The sequence below is a fragment of the Kogia breviceps genome, chromosome 8 (assembly GCF_026419965.1).
Source record: "Kogia breviceps isolate mKogBre1 chromosome 8, mKogBre1 haplotype 1, whole genome shotgun sequence".
Classification (NCBI taxonomy): Eukaryota; Metazoa; Chordata; class Mammalia; order Artiodactyla; family Physeteridae; genus Kogia; species Kogia breviceps.
In genome coordinates, this window is record NC_081317.1 from 46,947,446 (window position 1) to 46,965,207 (window position 17,762).

Sequence of the window (17,762 nt, forward strand, 5' to 3'; positions counted from 1 at the left end):
GTCTGAAGTCAGGAAGCCTGATTCCTCCAGCATCATTTTTTTTTCTCAGAATTGCTTTGGCTATTCGGGGTCTTTTGTGTTTCCATACAAATTGTAAAATTTTTTGTTCTAGTTCTGTGAAAAATGCCATTGGTAATTTGATGGGGATTGCATTGAATCTGTAGATTGCTTTGGGTAGTATAGTCGTTTTGACAATATTGATTCTTCCAATCCAAGAACATGGCACATCTTTCCATCTGTTTGTGTCACCTTCTATTTCTTTCCTCGGTGTCTTAGAGTTTTCAGAGTACAGTTCTTTTGCCTCCTTAGTTAGGTTTGTTCCCAGGTATTTTATTGTTTTTGATGCAATGGTAAATTGGATTGTTTCCTTAATTTCTTTTTCTGATCTTTTGTTGTTAGTTTATAGGAATGCAAGAGATTTCTGAGTATTAATTTTGTATCCTGCAAATTTACCAAATTCATTTATGAGCTCTAGTAGTTTTCTCATAGGATGTTTGAGATTTTCTATGTATAGTATCATGTCATCTGCAAACAGTGATAGTTTTACTTCTTCTTTTCCAACTTGGATTCCTTTTACCTCTTTTTCTTCTCTGACTGCCATGGCTAGAACTTCCAAAACTATGTTGAATAAAAGTGGCAAGAGTGGACATCCTTGTCTCATTCCTGATCTTAGAGGAAATGCTTTCTGCTTTCCACATTGGGAATGATGTTAGCTGAGGGTTTGTCATATATGACCTTTTTTTTTTTATTTTTTATTTTTTTAACATCTTTATTGGAGTATAATTGCTTTACAATGGTGTGTTAGTTTCTGCTTTATAACAAAGTGAATCAGTTATACATATACATATGTTCCCATATCTCTTCCCTCTTGTGTTTCCCTCCCTCCCAACCTCCCTATCCCAGCCCTCTAGGTGGTCACAAACCACCTAGCTGATCTCCCTGTGCTATGCAGCTAATTCCCCCTAGCTATCTATTTTACGTTTGGTAGTGTATATATGTCCATGCCACTCTCTCACTTTGTCACAGCTTACCCTTCACCCTTCCCATATCCTCAGGTCCATGTGCTAGTAGGTCTGTGTCTTTATTCCCATCTTACCCCTAAGTTCTTCATGACCTTTTTTTTTTTTTTCCTTAGATTCCATATATATGTGTTAGCATACGGTATTTGTTTTTTCTCTTTCTGACTTACTTCACTCTGTATGACAGACTCTAGGTCTATCCACCTGACCACAAATACCTCAGTTTCATTTCTTTTTATGGCTGAGTAATATTCCATTGTATATATGTGCCACATCTTCTTTATCCATTCATCTGTTGATGGACATTTAGGTTGCTTCCATGTCCTGGCTATTGTAAATAGAGCTGCAATGAACATTTTGGTACATGACTCTTTTTCAATTATGGTTTTCTCAGGGTATATGCCCAGTAGTGGGATTGCTGGGTCATATGGTAGTTCTATTTTTAGTTTTTTAAGGAACCTCCATACTGTTTGTCTGGTTTTGGTATCAGGGTGATGATGGTGGCCTCATAGAAAGAGTTTGGGGGTGTTCTTTCCTCTGCAATTTTTTGTAATAGTTTCAGAAGGACAGGTGTTAACCCTTCTCTAAATGTTTGATAGAATTCACCTGTGAAGCCATCTGGTCCTGGACTTTTGTTTGTTGGAAGGTTTTTAATCACTGTTGAAATTTCAGTAGTCATGATTGGTCTGTTCATGTTTTCTATTTCTTCCTGGTTCAGTCTTGGAAGATTGCACCTTTCTAAGAATTTGTCTGTTTCTTCTAGGGTGTCCATTTTTTTGGTGTATAGCTGCTTGTCGTGGTCTCATATGATCCTTTGTAACTTCTCCTTTTCATTTCTAATTTTATTGATTTCAGTACTCTCCCTTTTTTTTCTTGATGAGTCTTGCTAAAGTTTTATCAATTTTGTTTATTTTTTCAAGGAACCAGTTTCTACTTTCATTGATCTTCGCTATTGTTTTCTTTGTTTCTATTTCATTTATTTCTGCTCTGATGTTTATGATTTCTTTCCTTCTACTAGCTTTGGGTTTGGTTGTTCTCTTTTCTCCAGTTGCTTTAGGTGTAGGGTTATGTTGTTTATTTGAGGTCTCTCTTATTCCCTGAGGTAAAGTGTATTGCTATAAACTTCCCTCTTAGAACTGCTTTTGCTGCAGCCCATAGGTTTTGCATCATCGTGCTTTTGTTTCCTTTCATTTATTTTGTGATTTGATGACTAATTTTAATGTTGTATTTTGATTGCTTTTTCATTTTTGTGTGTAGATCTATTGTAGATTTTCAGTTTGTGGTTACCATGAGGTTTTGATATAGCTATATATAGATAGATATAGATATACAGTTACAAGTTGCCAGCCTCTTAATTTCAAATGCATTTCCAATACCCTGCATTTGTGCTCTCCTCTTCTCACAATTGCTGGGTTTTTTTTTTATCATATTTGTGGTGTGGATGATTTCCTACCTTTACTGTATGTTTGCCTTTACCAGTGAGCTTTCCTATTTGTAATTTTGTTTCTAGTTGTGGCCTTTTCTTTTCCACCTAGAGAAGTTCCTTTAGGATTTGTTGTAAAGCTGGTTTGGTGGTGCTGAATTTTCTTAGTTTTTGCTTATCTGTAAAGCTTTTGATTTCTCCATCGACTCTGAATGAGAGTCTTGCTGGGTAGAGTAATCTTGGTTGTAGGTTTCTCCCTTTCATCACTTTAAAAATATCCTGCCACTCCCTTCTGGCCTGCAGAGCTTCTGCTGAAAAATCAGCTGATAACCTTATGGGGATTCCCTTAGTATGTTATTTGTTGCTTTTCCCGTGTTGTTTTAGTATTTTCTCTTTGTCTTTAATTGTTGTCCATTTGATTAATATGTGTCTTGGCATGTTCCTCCTTGGTTTTTATCCTGTATGGGAATCTCTGTGCTTCCCGAACTTGAGTGTTTCCTTTCCCATGTTAGGAAAGTTTTTGGCTACTATCACTTCCAGTATTTACTCAGGTACTTTCTCTCTCTCTTCTCCTTCTGGAACCCCTATAATGTGAATGTTGTTGTGTTTGTTGTTGTCCCAGAGGTCTCTGAGATTGTCCTCATTTCTTTTCATTCTTTTTTCTCTATTCTGTTCCATGGCAGTGATTTCCACCATTCTGTCTTCCAGGCCACTTATCCTTTCTTCTGCCTCATTTACTCTGCTATTGATTCCTTCTAGGGTATTTTTCATTTCATTTATTGTATTGTTCCTCTGCTTTTGTTCTGTAAACCTTCTAGCTCATTGTTAAACATTTCTTGTATCTTCTCAGTCCATGGCTCCATTCGTTTTCTGAGATCTTGGATGATCTTTTTTATCATTACTCTGAATTCTTTTTTCAGATAGATTGCCTGTCTCCACTTCACTTAGTTGTTCTTCTGGGGTTTCATCTTGTTCCTTCATCTAGAACGTATTTCTCTGCCATCTCATTTTGTTTAACTTTCTGTGTTTGTGGGTTTCCATTCTGCAGGAGCAGAACTGTAGTTCCTCTTGTTTCTGGTGTCTGCCCCCTGATGGGTAAGGTTGGTCCAGAGGCTTGTGCAAGCTTCCTAGTGGGAATGACTGGTGCCTACCCCCTGGTGGGTGGAGCTGGGTGTTGTCCCTCTAGTGGGCAGAGCCATGTCAAGTGGTGTGTTTAGAGGTGGCTGTGGGCTTGGGACAACTTTAGGCAGCCTGTCTGCTGGTGGGTGAGGCTGTGTTCCCACCCTGTTGGTTGATTTGCCTGAAGCATCCCAACACTGGAGCCCTCAGGCTGTTGGGTAGGGCCAGGTCTTGGTGCCAAAATGGAGACCTCTAGGAGAGCTCACAATGATTAATATCTCTGGGGCCTCTGACACCAGTGTCCAGTGAGCCACAGCCATCCCCCGCCTTCCCAGGAGACCCTCCAAGACCCACAGGTGGGTCTGGCCTAGGCTCCTATGGAGTCACTGCTTTGCCTTGAGGCCCAGTGAATATGAAACTTGTGTGCACCCTCCTTGAGTGGAGTCTCCACCCTCCTTGAGTGGAGTCTCTGCTTCCCCCAGTCCTGTGGAGTTCCTGCACTCAAGCCCCCCTTGCCTACAAAGCTAAATGCTCTGGGAGTTCCTCTTCCCTATGCCAGACCCCCCAGGCTGGGCAGCCTGACATGGGGCTCAGAACTCTCACTCCTGTGGGAGAACTTCTGTGATATAGTTGTTTTCCAGTTTGTGGGTCACCCACGTGGTGGGTTTGGGATTTGATTTTCTCATGAAAGCACCCCTCCTACCATCTCATTATGGCTTCTTCTTTGTCTTTGGATGTAGAATATCTTTTTTGGTAGGTTCTAGTCTTTTTTTGTTGATGGTTGTTCAGCAGTTAGTTGTGACTTTGGTCACAACTTGGTGTTTTCGTGAGAGGATGTGAGCTCAAGTCCTTCTACTCTACCATCTTGTGTCTCCACCCTCCAGTCAATAACAATTTTTTTAAATACAGGGAATTTGTTACCACATTTGATCACATAAAGTTTATATACAAAATTATATATGATATATAAAATACTGCCCTCGTTAATATATATGAAGTTATTTAATTCAAAGTGGTAGGTTTCAGTTACTATGTGTGTTTGATCCAAATTGTACCAGTTTTGCAAGTCAATTGATAATTTTTCACAAAAATTTATCAATATGCTGATATAAATAGCTGATATCATGTCAGGTAGATATGGGCTTTAGTGGGAGTATTTACACCATAGAAATCAGTAATGGCTAGAAAACAGGGGACTTTTTTCTTTCAGAAAACTGGCTGTTAAACATTTACCAGCACACCACTCTTCCAGTAGGTCAGGTATCCTGAACCAAACACACACATTTTCCTTAAAGGGCACTTTTAAAAAGAAAGATATTTTAAATAGTACATTACTAAGACTGGCACATTAAGTACAGAGTTAATCACAGTATTGACTTCTTAACTCTAATCACTGAATTCTTGCCAGTAACGAAAAATGTGGATTAGTCACACAGAATTTATCTCTCATCCCTTTGCTATTATCTAAATAATTATTTCTGTAGTCAGAGTCCCCAAAGCTAAACCCATGATGAAGAAAAAGTGTCCCCAGGTCTTTACTCTTATAGTCCTAGAATGCAAATCAGAAGTCTAGATATTTAATAACTTCTCTGGCAACAAAATGAAGCATGTGGAGTGTGTCTGGGGCAGATTTGATAAGTTATCACAGTGTTTCTAAATCTCCCATATTTCACTCTCAGCAAGTATTTCCAAAAAGCAAGTAGCATTTTGGGATTTTCTAGCATTAAATAGGCTTGGAATTCCCCAATTAGGCTGAGAATAATATTCATGTATTTCTCCTATTGGTTCTTACCCCTAAAGTGATAAGTGAGAAATTAACTTTCTCTTCACTCACCTTAGTGATGGCTGCAGTTTCAACTTTTGAGTAAATCAAATGCATTTAATGATATTTTAATTACTTACTCCCTGTTTGTGAAACCCAACTATCAATGGTCAAAAATTACATTCAGTAAATAGGAAGAATAGTGCTTTTACTCTGGGACCTTTTAATGTTCTTATAATCCCTGAATAAAAGCATGCATTACTATGTGGCAAGGAACACAGTCATGGTGACTGGCCTTGTGTGGATGGTGTTGCAGGTTTGTCAAGGACTTTCCCATTATCCCCAAAAATAGTACCTGCAGGCCTTTGGTGACTTAATAGGAAGCTGACTCTGCCTTATGTTTCCATGCATTCCTATCCTTCTACAAAACTACACAGGTTCCCCAGCACTCAAAACCCACCCAAAAGCTTTCTTTAGAGATCTGTGATGACTCTTAATAAAAGAGTGCAGAGAAATAAAAGGTTTTCAATTGGAGCTGTTGACCTCAATCCCAGAAAGACTGTAAAGGGATCCAGATGGTGTTGTCACAGAGGATAGCAGCTCAGAGAAGCCTCTCTCCTGCATCCCCAACATAGCAGCCTGGGACCTCCATTCTCACTGGTCCAGAAAATACAAAGTCAGCTCTCTCATCTGGAATACACCAGAATTTCTACTTGGATGAAAGTCAGTAAGGTCTTTTTTTCTTTAAATTGGCCTCGCTGGTGAAGAGATTATAGCTTGGTGGTGGTGGTGGTGAGCCACATTCAAATCCCAAGGTTTCCATCTCTGGACAGGTCAGTGTTATCCCAGACTCTGCACAGTGGAGCATTGACTTGTTCAGGACAGGTTGTTAGAGGACTCCGAGGAGGATTTTTGGGTATATAGAGAAAGGAGGATTAGGCTGAAGAGGGGAAACTTTCCCTTGTTAAACAAACTTGAAGAAAGCCTTTCTCGTGTCCCAGGTTTCCTAAACATTGCTATTCTCTTCAGACAACTTTATCTAATTAACATCTATTTTTCACTTCTTTATGCAGTAATCAGAGTTCAATTACCAGAACCCAGCTGCTGATGCTAAAAAGTACTGGAAAATTATATTCATACAATAAATCCTTAGATGCCCTCACCATCTCCTAAACCAAGACAAAGGACTTTGATTACTCAACTTTCTTCTCTTTCTTTTACGTACATACCTTCATTCCTCTTTCATAAATCCTTCTGTTACTTTGGTTCCATTCCAGGACCCATTATTGAAGTCCCATGGGGAAAGTGTCAAAGAAAAGAATAAAAACAAACATGAACATTAACACAGAAGTTTCCATCTAAGGATAGTAAATGACTTAAATATGTACATATTCTAATATTTTTTATTTGTCTTTAAGGAATCAAACTAAATTTGAAGAGCATTTTATCTAAAGTTAATATTCATGTGTCTATTAGCTACAGAGAATGTTATTCTCCAGAGGAAAAATGTTGTCCTCAGTTTGCACATTCTTTGTGTTAGCTTTATAAGAGATGTGGTCTTTGAAATCCTTCCCAAAAGGTCTTATAAACCAACTTGACATATGATTAATTAAATGGTTAATTATTTTGATAATGATTAATTCTTGAAAGGTTAAATTTCTAATTCCATCAAATTAGTTTTTGTGTGCAGGAGGTCACATTTTATAATACTTTGGCCACCTTAAGTCTTTGTTTGAATAAGATGGGAAAGAGGTAAGGGAGAGTTGGAAGAAAGGAGGAAGATGGAATGAGAAAAAGAAAGAAGGAAAAATGGAGGGAGGAAGGACTAAAGAAAGATAAAGAAGGGAAAAGAAAAGAAAGAGAGCTTGTGACTTTATATGATTGATGTGAAAAATACAGTTAAACAGTCTTGTTATATAGAACTTGGAGTGTGACTTTGCTACTTTAAGTAAAAAGACGAGAGAAACAAGATTTGGTAAGGGCTTCCTATCTGCCAACTATTCTATGTACTTAATTTATTTAAAAATCTCAACCAGTAGTTGAAAGGTAGAGATATCATCCTTGACATTGTGAAACTGAGACTCCCTAAGTTTACGTGCCATGGTTAACATACTTCTCCCCAGTTGCAAGATCAGGCATTGGAGGCAGGTAAGATCGTCCAAAATTTCCTATTCCCTTTCCATGTCAGCTATTTTCATGATGTGTCTGTTTCCATAGCATACCATTATGCCTGATTTCTTGATAACTGGTTGCCAATTCCAAGTCTTTGAACTTGGCTTCCCATTATAACATTTTTGATAGAAAATAGTACAGTCCACTGTACAAATTTCTCACACTGGAGTTCAGAACAAGGATTGAGAGTCAAAGGCAATATTTCCTCAGGTTTAATAGAAGTCAAAAGCATCGCTCTTCCCAGAGCAAAAACAGAACACAAAAATCAATGTTGTTTACTTAGGGTAACTTCTTACTGTTCCAGTCCCCTGGCTGTAAAGATAGCGTAGGCCTCAAAAGTCAGGTGAATTTGCTCAGTTCTAACCCCAGACCACTTACTTAATCTTAGACAATTTTTTCCTAAAACTAGATTAATCAGTTAAGATCAAAAAATATATTTTTCGTCATATTGATGTTGAAAGAACTCAGTTTTGAGATCAGCATCCAGGGGAAGAATAGTCGTCACAGAACCCCTGAACCACGGGAAACACCAGTCTGTGATCATCAGGAGGGAAATCTACATGATCCCGGGATAGTGGCCAAATGCCTCCTTTAACTGGGACAGTTCATGTTTTTTACCTGTTGCCCAGAATACTATAAATAGTGCACCCACCCCTTCACAGGAGTGTCCCAGTTTGGGTGGTATCCTCTATGGTCACTCTACCTGTATAAAACCTAGATCACCAGAGTGGACACAGGGTACCTCCCCACCACCTTGGGTTTTGCCATGCTGAGAACCTGAGGCCTTAGTAAAGCTAAGACCAATTATATAATAAATGCTGCTTATGTCATTCATAAAATATGTTGAAAAATAGCAGTTCTTTGTTTCTCTGCTATGGCAGACCTACATTTTTGCAAAGATGGGCACCAAGAGAATAGGAATAATACCACCTACCACCCAGGGTTGTTTTTACCAGTATCACTAGGGCTTGAGAACCACAGAGACCGTAGTTTAAATATCACTTGTACCACTTCTTTGCTGCACCACCTTGGATGAGTAAATTTAACCTAGAGACTCAGTTTTCTTGTCTATAGAAAATGGTAACAAGAACAGTTCTTATCTCAGTTTGACGACTAAATAATATAATGCATATAAAGTAAGCATCTAATAAATATTTTAATTATCATTTTGAAATATAATATGGGGAGATACTTAAGGCCTATAAATTGTTAAGACTGCCTTTTCTCTGGACCCACATTATTAGGTACTAACTGGCCTAGTTTAAATCACAGTGGTCTTATCTGAAAACCAAATTAAGGTTTCACCTGGTTTTAAATAGTCAACCAAAGGTTCACATAAACATAACCTATGAATTATACCCCTGAATTGGCTGATTTAAAACCTCAATGACATTGTTTTCCAGGAAACAAATTTAGAATTTGTAGAATTATTTCCTTATGTATGCTGTTTTATACTCTCTGAGCTCTTTCATACCTTATCTGTTTTTCACCTTCATTTTTAGTCATAAAAATTCTTAGTTTGCTGAGCCATTTATTGGTTTTCTTTCGACACAGTTTATCCAAATGAAGATAATTAGCATGTATATTGCATGAAGGTAAACATAATATTTAAGATGTGATTCCCTATGATTCCAGAAATGTTTACCAAAATATAAACTGGCAAACATATGTAAGCCTCCTTAATATGTATATATATCTATAGATAGATGGATAGATACACACACGTATCCATGATGTATATATAGTGTATCTTAAACATAAATAATATGTATGTGTAATCTCCAAGGAGACACACAGATACCAACTCAATCTAAAACACACACATGTATATATGTATATATAAATTAAAGTTCTCAGCCCTGTGTATATATTTTCAGTGGAAAGAAATAAACAAGAAATTGAGATGTGATTTCTCTGATCCCTCATTAGAAGTAACTCCGTTGAAGGACGGAATATTCATGAATACTCTATCAGCAGCAACTGATGCCAAGCAATAAGATGAAAAGAGATGCCCAGGGCTGCATGGAGAGGAGAGGGTATTAGAGGAAGGAGATGCCAGTTAGAGAATGTGAGAGTGTAGACAGAGGGCTTGAGTGCACGTCCCTAGTCCAGCGTTTGTCAGGTATCTGACTCTGAAATCATTCTTTCTGTCTCATTGCTCCTACAGAATTTTAACTGAAATATTGGAAGTGAAAAGCTTGTTGCCTATTTCCCAAAGTGTGGGATGCATTCCAATGCTATCTTCTGATTTTAGCAGGTACAAAATGTTCAGTAACCCTGAATTAATGAGGATAAAGTTATTCCCTTTTGAGTTTATTGTCAATCTTCTGATTACAAGGAAGAGGAAGACTCAGTTTTAAGACCTCTCCAACCCTGGCCATTGTCCCAAATGGAGATCCTGTCTCTGGCTCAGAGCCTTGGAAGATAAGAAATTTTAGCTAGAATGTAATATTTTGTTTCCATTGTTTATGTTTCTAAAATTATTTCCCATTTACTACTTTCCATCCTGGTTTTCCATCTAAAATTGTATGGTAAATTTTTACTTTTAGGGTATTTAGGTTTTAAAAATGAGTTGATTTAAATAATAGTGCACATAACACACTGATTTAACAAAAATCATGCCATGGTAACAAAGGACTGGCATCTGGAAACATTGTGCTCCTGTTCTTAGTACCTGTTAATAAAGGTTTACCATGCTTTGGGCAAGATACTGTGTTGAGCACAAGAACACTGTCCTCACCCTTCTTCCTTCAGGACACAAATAGGCACATTCATGCATGAAAAGAGCTACTGCACAGATCATATAGGCTGAGGCTTATGTGTAGTTCCCTTTCTAGCATCTATGACTTGAGTCCTTTTCCACTGACTTACCCTAGATTTGTGGTCTGGAGGCACCATGCTTGAGAACTGCTATTCCATTAAGGTACTTGGATGCCAACTCAAGGAGCGGAGATTCTAGTAGAGAAGATACGACATGTACATACATAACATATGGTAGGAAATTATAAGGTAGTTATAGAGCACTGTAACATTGACAGGGAAAATAGAAAGAGTAACCAAAAAGGGGACCTGCCTTCTTTCCTAACTTGATAATGTGACCGATTAAGTAAAAGCTATAGCAGTTCATGTCTATATATCAGTTATCCACTAGAACAGAGGCTTGCTGTGATTGAATTTCAAAAGGCTTTCATTATATTTTTATGTTCTGTTCATTTTTTCAAAGGAATGTAATGCATGTTGAAAACATTTTTTAAACAAAAACAAATAAACAAAAAAATCCCACAATTGATAGGTTGTTGCTACACGTAATGGGTATTTATTCTGACACTTAACATTTTGGTGTATTTCTTTTCAGTCTTTTGTTTGATGCATAAGGCTATTTTCCTATAATTATATTCATAGTATAGATACAAATTTATAGCCTACATTTTTTACTTAACATTTTTACATGTAAAAATTTTCCAAGTTATTAAATATCTCTTATAACCATGATTTTAATTCCTGCATAATAATCAATTTAAGGAGATGAATTACAGATAATGTAATTATTTCTCCATGACTGGACATTGTTTTATGTAATATTTTAACATATTAAATACTGTAGTAAAATGCATCTTTGTTTAAAGTTGTAATTTGATTCTAATTTGGGAAAACTGGATCATTAATTTGTTTACTGGACAGTTTGCCTACTAGACTATTAACTATTTGAGAACAAGAATTGTATTAACTCTACATCCCCAGCTCTCTGCCTTGAACATACAAGGTACTTACAATGTGTTTATTGAGTTGAATTGAATATACTTTCTTTTTGGGTAGTTTCCCACTCTTTTCTGAAGGAAATTCAAGCAATCATTTGGCATCCATCAGTTGCTAAAATAAAGTCCTCAAGTATCTGCTAAAGTTAGAGGCAAAAATCTATTAGAGGTGTCTTGACATATAAAAATTACATGTTCTTGCTTAGTTCTTTTTGCTTTATAGCTTTAAAATAAAAGCTCCATTTGCCTTCATTTTCTCATCTACAGAGTAGCTAGAAAAATGATAAAATTCCTATCACCCAGCAATCTAGTAATGACTTAGTTATACCTACTTGTACTAATTAGCCTTAGTTATACTTAGTATACTTAGTTATACTAAGTCATTGTTAGCATTATTAGTATGACTTAGTGTTCTTAACAGAATAGGCACATAAATGGAAATATTAGATGCAACTCTCTACCTGGCAAAGATGGTTATATCAATAAGCACCATATTTAAACCTTCATGTGGTGAGATATGATTGTATTTATTTCTCTAATATGCAAAACAAAAAAACAGCTGAAATTAAAATTGCATCAAGAATATTTTAGATAGACGATAAATTTTCCAGATGCCTAAATCCCTTGTGGAATAACTTATAAATAAACAATAGAAGCTTAAAATATATCCATGCATATAGATTGATACTTTCTATCTATATATTGTCAGAGAATAGCTAGCTACTTACCAAGCCTATTTTCTCTTCCTCATAGGTGTGTAGCTAAACTTCATTTCCCAGCCTCCCATGCATAGGTGTACCCACATGACTGAGTTCTGGTTCATGAAAACCTTTTACCCATAATCCTCTTTGTCTTTCTCCATATGGAATGGCAAGCACTTGAAAGAAAGATTTAGAAGAGTGTGGAGCCACAAAATACACAGGCACAAGTCCCTCGGTGTTTTCTTGAAACAGAACTAATAAACTACTGGTTTAAGCCACTGAGATTAGGGCTTATCTGTTACAAAAGCTGGAAGAAATTTATATTTATTCATTTCCAGAGTGTTCCTCATGGGATTTCAAATAGCTATCTTGTCTGAACAGCTTTTAAAAAGTCTAGGTGTCAGTCAGAATGGCCAGCATCAAAAAATCTACAAACAATAAATGCTGGAGGGGGTGTGGAGAAAAGGGAACTCTCTTGGACTGTTAGTGGGAATGTAAATTGATACAGCCACTATGGAGAACAATATGGAGGTTCCTTAAAAAACTACAAATAGAACTACCATACAACCCAGCAATCCCACTACTGGACATATACCCTGAGAAAACCATAATTCAAAAAGACACATGCACCCCAATATTCAATTTACAATAGCCAGGACATGGAAGCAACCTAAGTGTCCATCAACAGATGAAAGGATAAAGAAGATGTGACACATATAGACAATGGAATATTACTCAGCCATAAAAAGAAACGAAATTGAGTTATTTGTAGTGAGGTGGATGGACCCAGAGTCTGTCATACAGAGTGAAGTAAGTCAGAAGGAGAAAAAGAAATACCATATGCTAACACATATATATGGAATCTAAAAAAAATAAAAATAAAAATGGTTCTGAAGAACCTAGGGGCAGGACAGGAATAAAGATGCAGATGTAGAGAATGGACTTGAAGACACGGGGAGGGGGAAGGATAAGCTGGGATGAAGTGAGAGAGTGGCAGGGACATAGACACACTACCAAATGTAAAATAGATAGCTAGTGGGAAGCAGCCGCATAGCACAGGGAGATCAACTCAGTGCTTTGTGACCACCTAGAGGGGTGGGATAGGGAGGGTGGGAGGGAGACACAAGAGAGAGGAGCTATGAGGATATATGTATATGTATAGCTGATTCACTTTGTTATAAAGCAGAAACTAACACACCATTGTAAAGCAAATATACTCCAATAAAGATGTTTAAAAAAAAAAGTCTAGGTGTCATCAGCACCCAACTAATTAAAACCAGGTAATCTCCAGAGAGAATCCCCTTCATTTACGATACCCACACTTGAAAAAGTCCAGTTTTTCATAGAATAATCGATAAGATTCAAGAATCTGAAAGGGAAACTACTTAACAGAATTCTTCTCCATTTCATCTCATTTTCCCAATAAAATTTAATAATCTTATGAAAGAGAGAAGTGGTCCTCTGTGGTCACACATTTCATAGAGATTGGCCTTGGTGGATCTGGAGGACTGAGTAATCTTGAGGATCTTGAGGACCCCACTTTCAGGAAAGATTAAACAGAAACACTTAATGACTCAGGACAAGCTTTACTAATTGTTTACTAGTCACTTGAATACAAAATGAACTCATGTTTTGAAGTAGATACAGTCCAGTGGAAAGCTGTTTCAGAACCATGAAAAAAGATACCAAAGTGTAGCTCAGAGGGAATCTGAGGGAATTTTATGTTTTTCTCTATTTTTTTTTTTAAAAAGCATTACTATTAAAAAATTTTTAATAGTTATAGTTGCTATCATCTATTTGAGATGAATTGTAGTGAAAAATGTATGAGAAAGGATGGAAGGTAGTACAGGGTAAGTGGTAAGAATTCTGCCTTTGAAGTAAAAAATGCACAGAAATACTGGCTCCATTACTGACTAGGGCTATATAATCTTAGGTAAATGACTCACAGGCAAGAAGGGTGCTTCTGCCTTCTCCTCAAGTCAAGAGGTAAGTGCTTCAACAGGCTTTGTGGAATCCTTCAGAGTCTTCCACTGTAGTTAAGGGCACATCATGACTTCAGTCTGACTTCTTCCTGGGAAATCTAAAGAACAATTGTTAAGCTAGATAGCCTCTCTGCAGCACAGTAAAGGAAGTTGCTGCTGTATTGGGATTTTTCTACATTGGCGGCGGTTTTTTCTGGGCAAATGAGTTTTCCCCATGCCAAATGAGGGCAACATGCATGAGAAAGCCAGTAAGGACAGTGTCTTAGGTCCTCTACTATAATGCCATCTGGGAGGATAATGGGACCTCAGCAAACATTAGCTGGAGGTGAATATTCCTGGGGACTGTGGGATGACTACTCAACAAACCAGAATAAGAGACTGACTCATCCAGGTCAAGGGAACTACGAATGAGATATTCCTTTATTGTGGCTCCCAAGGAGCCCTAGAAATTGCCACATAAAAGGGATCAGCTTTAAAATCTACAAGTCACAGAGAACATTAAGTTCTCTAGAACCATCTATGATGGTTCTAGTTAAATAAGAACTTTCCTGATCTCCTTACCCCTTCTGAATTAACTATAAAGGGAAAACAGAGGGTAAAATTTAAGATGCTATGTGACGACGTCCACGAGTCCTGCTTGTTCAGTTTACTAGTTGTATGATCATTTCACATAAATTTCATTGCATTAAATCACATTAACAGCTAATTTTCATACAGATAGAATCTCACATTATCTGTATAGACTATAAATCAAATGATAATTGCAAGCATCTAACAGTCTCTATCCAAGTAACTCAAGATCAAAATGCTATCTTCAGCTATTTATAGAATTGGTCATCTGCATATGATTAATTGAGAGGTATCTACAATGGTGGATAGCTGTTTACCTACAAGAGCCACTGAGTAATTTTATCATTCCATTTGTGAGTTTTGTTTTAAAAATATAAGACATCAGATGCCTTCCAAACCTGGCTTTCATGTTGGCTGTTTCCATTTCCCCTTTGAATGTTAAAGAGTCTTGATATTGAAAGTTTCCCTTTCCTCCCTATCAAAAATGAGTAGAGAGAAAAAGGTGAAAATAAAATACTTTGGAGGGTAATTAGGGATCACATAGAAGGATAATTTTTTATTTTGCAGAAAAACGGTTCAAGTCCAATGTTTCCTGCCAGGTCGGGGACTTTGGGGTTCAATCTCGAGTTCACTCAGGTCCTTCGAAGAACAGGTAACCCTGGTGACTTTCAAGACTTACACTAAAATTGATTTCTCTTGGTTTTCAAGTGTTTCATACAACTTTCACAACTCTTCAGTATCTGATTTGGGCACAGACCAGTATTTATGAATTTGTGGTTTTAGAAACCTGGAAGTTACCATCTCAGACATATTTTGGACACTTTTCTTCATTAAATCCTCTACTTTCTTTTCTTTCCCACCTTACCTCCCTCATCACCCACATCTCTCCATTTGGGAGATAGCTTTAATGGAAATACATAAACAAATGAACCTATCATTTGGTAGTGTGAAGGTTTAAAGAGATTTCTGTGCTATCCATTTATTGTTTTGTGCCCTTGTTCAGTTGCCAGTCAGAAAACTAAATTAATCATAGAATTCCCAGGCTAAGAAATTTATCATTACCTTATCAATCATCAAAGCAGCTGTTTCTCTTCGAAGCTTTCTTTTTAAACAACATACAACCACCATCACCTCTTTCTTTTCTTTCTTTTGTTTTTGTTTTTTTTTTTTTAAATGATGGCTGTTTGAAACTCTCCTTTTCTCTTTATCACTGTATCATCCTTTTGAGGACTTCCTTCTCCAATATCTTCCAAATCTGTCCTCAGAGGAAATCCATGTCTTCTTTGCAGACAGGTACTTCTGACAGATACTGTTTCAACAAACCAAACCATTATCCCATTAAAAATTTACAATAACGGCAGCTATTTATGTGCTAGTCACCTTACATACACCATCTTTAATCCTCACATTTATCCTGCTTTATTACCACAAATTAACATAGAAGATAACGAGAATCGCAGATGGTATCAGCTTACCCATGTCCTACGTCTAACAAATGTCAAACTCAGAGTTTGAGCCACATATTTGCATCCAAATATTGTTTCTATTTTTCCATTGCTTCCTTAAGTCCTTTATGGGTTTTTTTGTTTCATACTTTTAATAGAATGAGTTGTAAAATACACTCAGCACACAAAAAGGTGAAGTATGAAAATATCCAACTTCGCACACTAGGTTTAAAAAGGTACTCGTCATTGTGCCTAAGAGTCCTTTTGATCAGAATTAATAGAAAGGCCCTAGTTGGCTTCCTATGGATTTTAGTTTCCAGCTTTATTCTTAATGAAATGAAGTTCATCTTATCAAACCGTGGTCACAGTCAGACATTAAGAGAAAGCTTTGATTACAAGACTTCCGCTGACAGTGGAAGCTAAATGGAGTCAGCAGTTTGCCCTTCTAAACTAAAACTAAGAAATATTGTGATGAGAATAATAAAGCACAACCTTCCTACACAGTTTCCAAACCACATCAAAGAACTCTGATGAGATATGGCCCCATATTATCTACTCCTGCCTAGCTGAAAGACGGAAGTGGAATAGGGGAGCTGTCCAGACCAGAAGGGAGCTCTTCTACCTGCTTGCTGAGCCCTTATCCATCCTTCTTTGTGATGGTCCTTCACTTTGGAACCAAAAGTACCAATTTTTTAAGGAAAAAGATACTTGCTTCTATCCACCTTTAGTTGAACTCCTTTCTGGTTAAGTTGCAGCCATGATTGAATTAGATACTGTCATTTCCATGTTGGACGTAGAGCCCGATTAAGGGATCCAAGCAATAAAATCACATTTCCCCAAAACATTACTGCAATAAATCAGAACTAGGATGCCAGTTATCTCCTTCTCTAACTGGTGACATGTAGATTGGACAAACTGCCAGAAAAGACTACACTCTGCAGTAGAATTTATAAAAAATAACTCTTTACCATAAGTCAAAATAAACTGACAAGTATAGAGTGTGTAATAAAACTTTTATCTTGAACGTAAAATCTGTAATAGAAAGTACATTTTCCCGCCTTACCGAAGAAATGTCTCCCAAAATATTTGAAAAATATTATTTTCAAGGAGTAGACAATCATTTATCTGCCCACACATCTTGGCCCAGTGACGGACACATTTGTGGGAACTAGGAATTCCTCATCCTGTTAACTGCTAAGCTCGCCATCTCAGTGAATGACACCAGGTCCCATCCAGTTGACAAAGGGCTAGACGTCATCTTTGCCTCTTCTCCACCCCTCACAGTCAATCCATAAAGAAAGCATTTCTACTCTGTCTCAAAACACCTCTCGAATCTGTCCATTTATTAAAGCCTACTCCTATGACCCTGCTCGAGACTACTTTGTTCTGGCTTGAATTAATGCAACAGCTTCCTGAGTTTCCAGCTTCAAGGTTTCCCCTCCTGCAAGTCTATTTTTCATGCTGCAGTCAGATTAATCTTCCCCAAATGTAAATCTGTTCATATCACTCTTTAGCATAAACCACTTTAATGGCTTGCCATTGCCCTCAGGATAAAGTGCAAATAGCTTATCACACTTTACAAGCCCCTTGTAAATCATTCTCCTAATTACCACTCAGCCTCTTTTCCTCTTCATTTCTCTTGTGTTTTTGCTCCAACCATTCTGAACTGCAGACTTTAATTCCCCAGTCACAGAGTGTTCTCCGTTGTTCCCATGTCTCTGCACACACTGTTCCCTTTGCCTAGAACTCACTATACCTCCCTCCACTAAGGATGGTGGGGGGAGGCTATAAACAAGAATATACTGTTGCAAGGC

General features: G+C 37.3%; 1 protein-coding gene and 1 long non-coding RNA gene across 16 annotated transcripts in view; one reads left to right on the forward strand and one right to left on the reverse strand.

Moving 5' to 3' along the window:
* Positions 1 to 17,762, forward strand: part of LINGO2 (leucine rich repeat and Ig domain containing 2) — a 1,237,500-nt gene that overhangs the window by 1,211,345 nt on the left and 8,393 nt on the right. The gene's annotated exons all lie outside the window — the stretch shown is intronic.
* LOC131760987 (uncharacterized) lies at positions 6,555 to 12,050 on the reverse strand. The gene is made up of 4 exons (XR_010841956.1): positions 11,979 to 12,050; positions 11,267 to 11,390; positions 10,367 to 10,450; positions 6,555 to 6,583 (listed from the first exon to the last, which is right to left on the reverse strand). It is a non-coding gene; the product is annotated as an uncharacterized lncRNA (long non-coding RNA).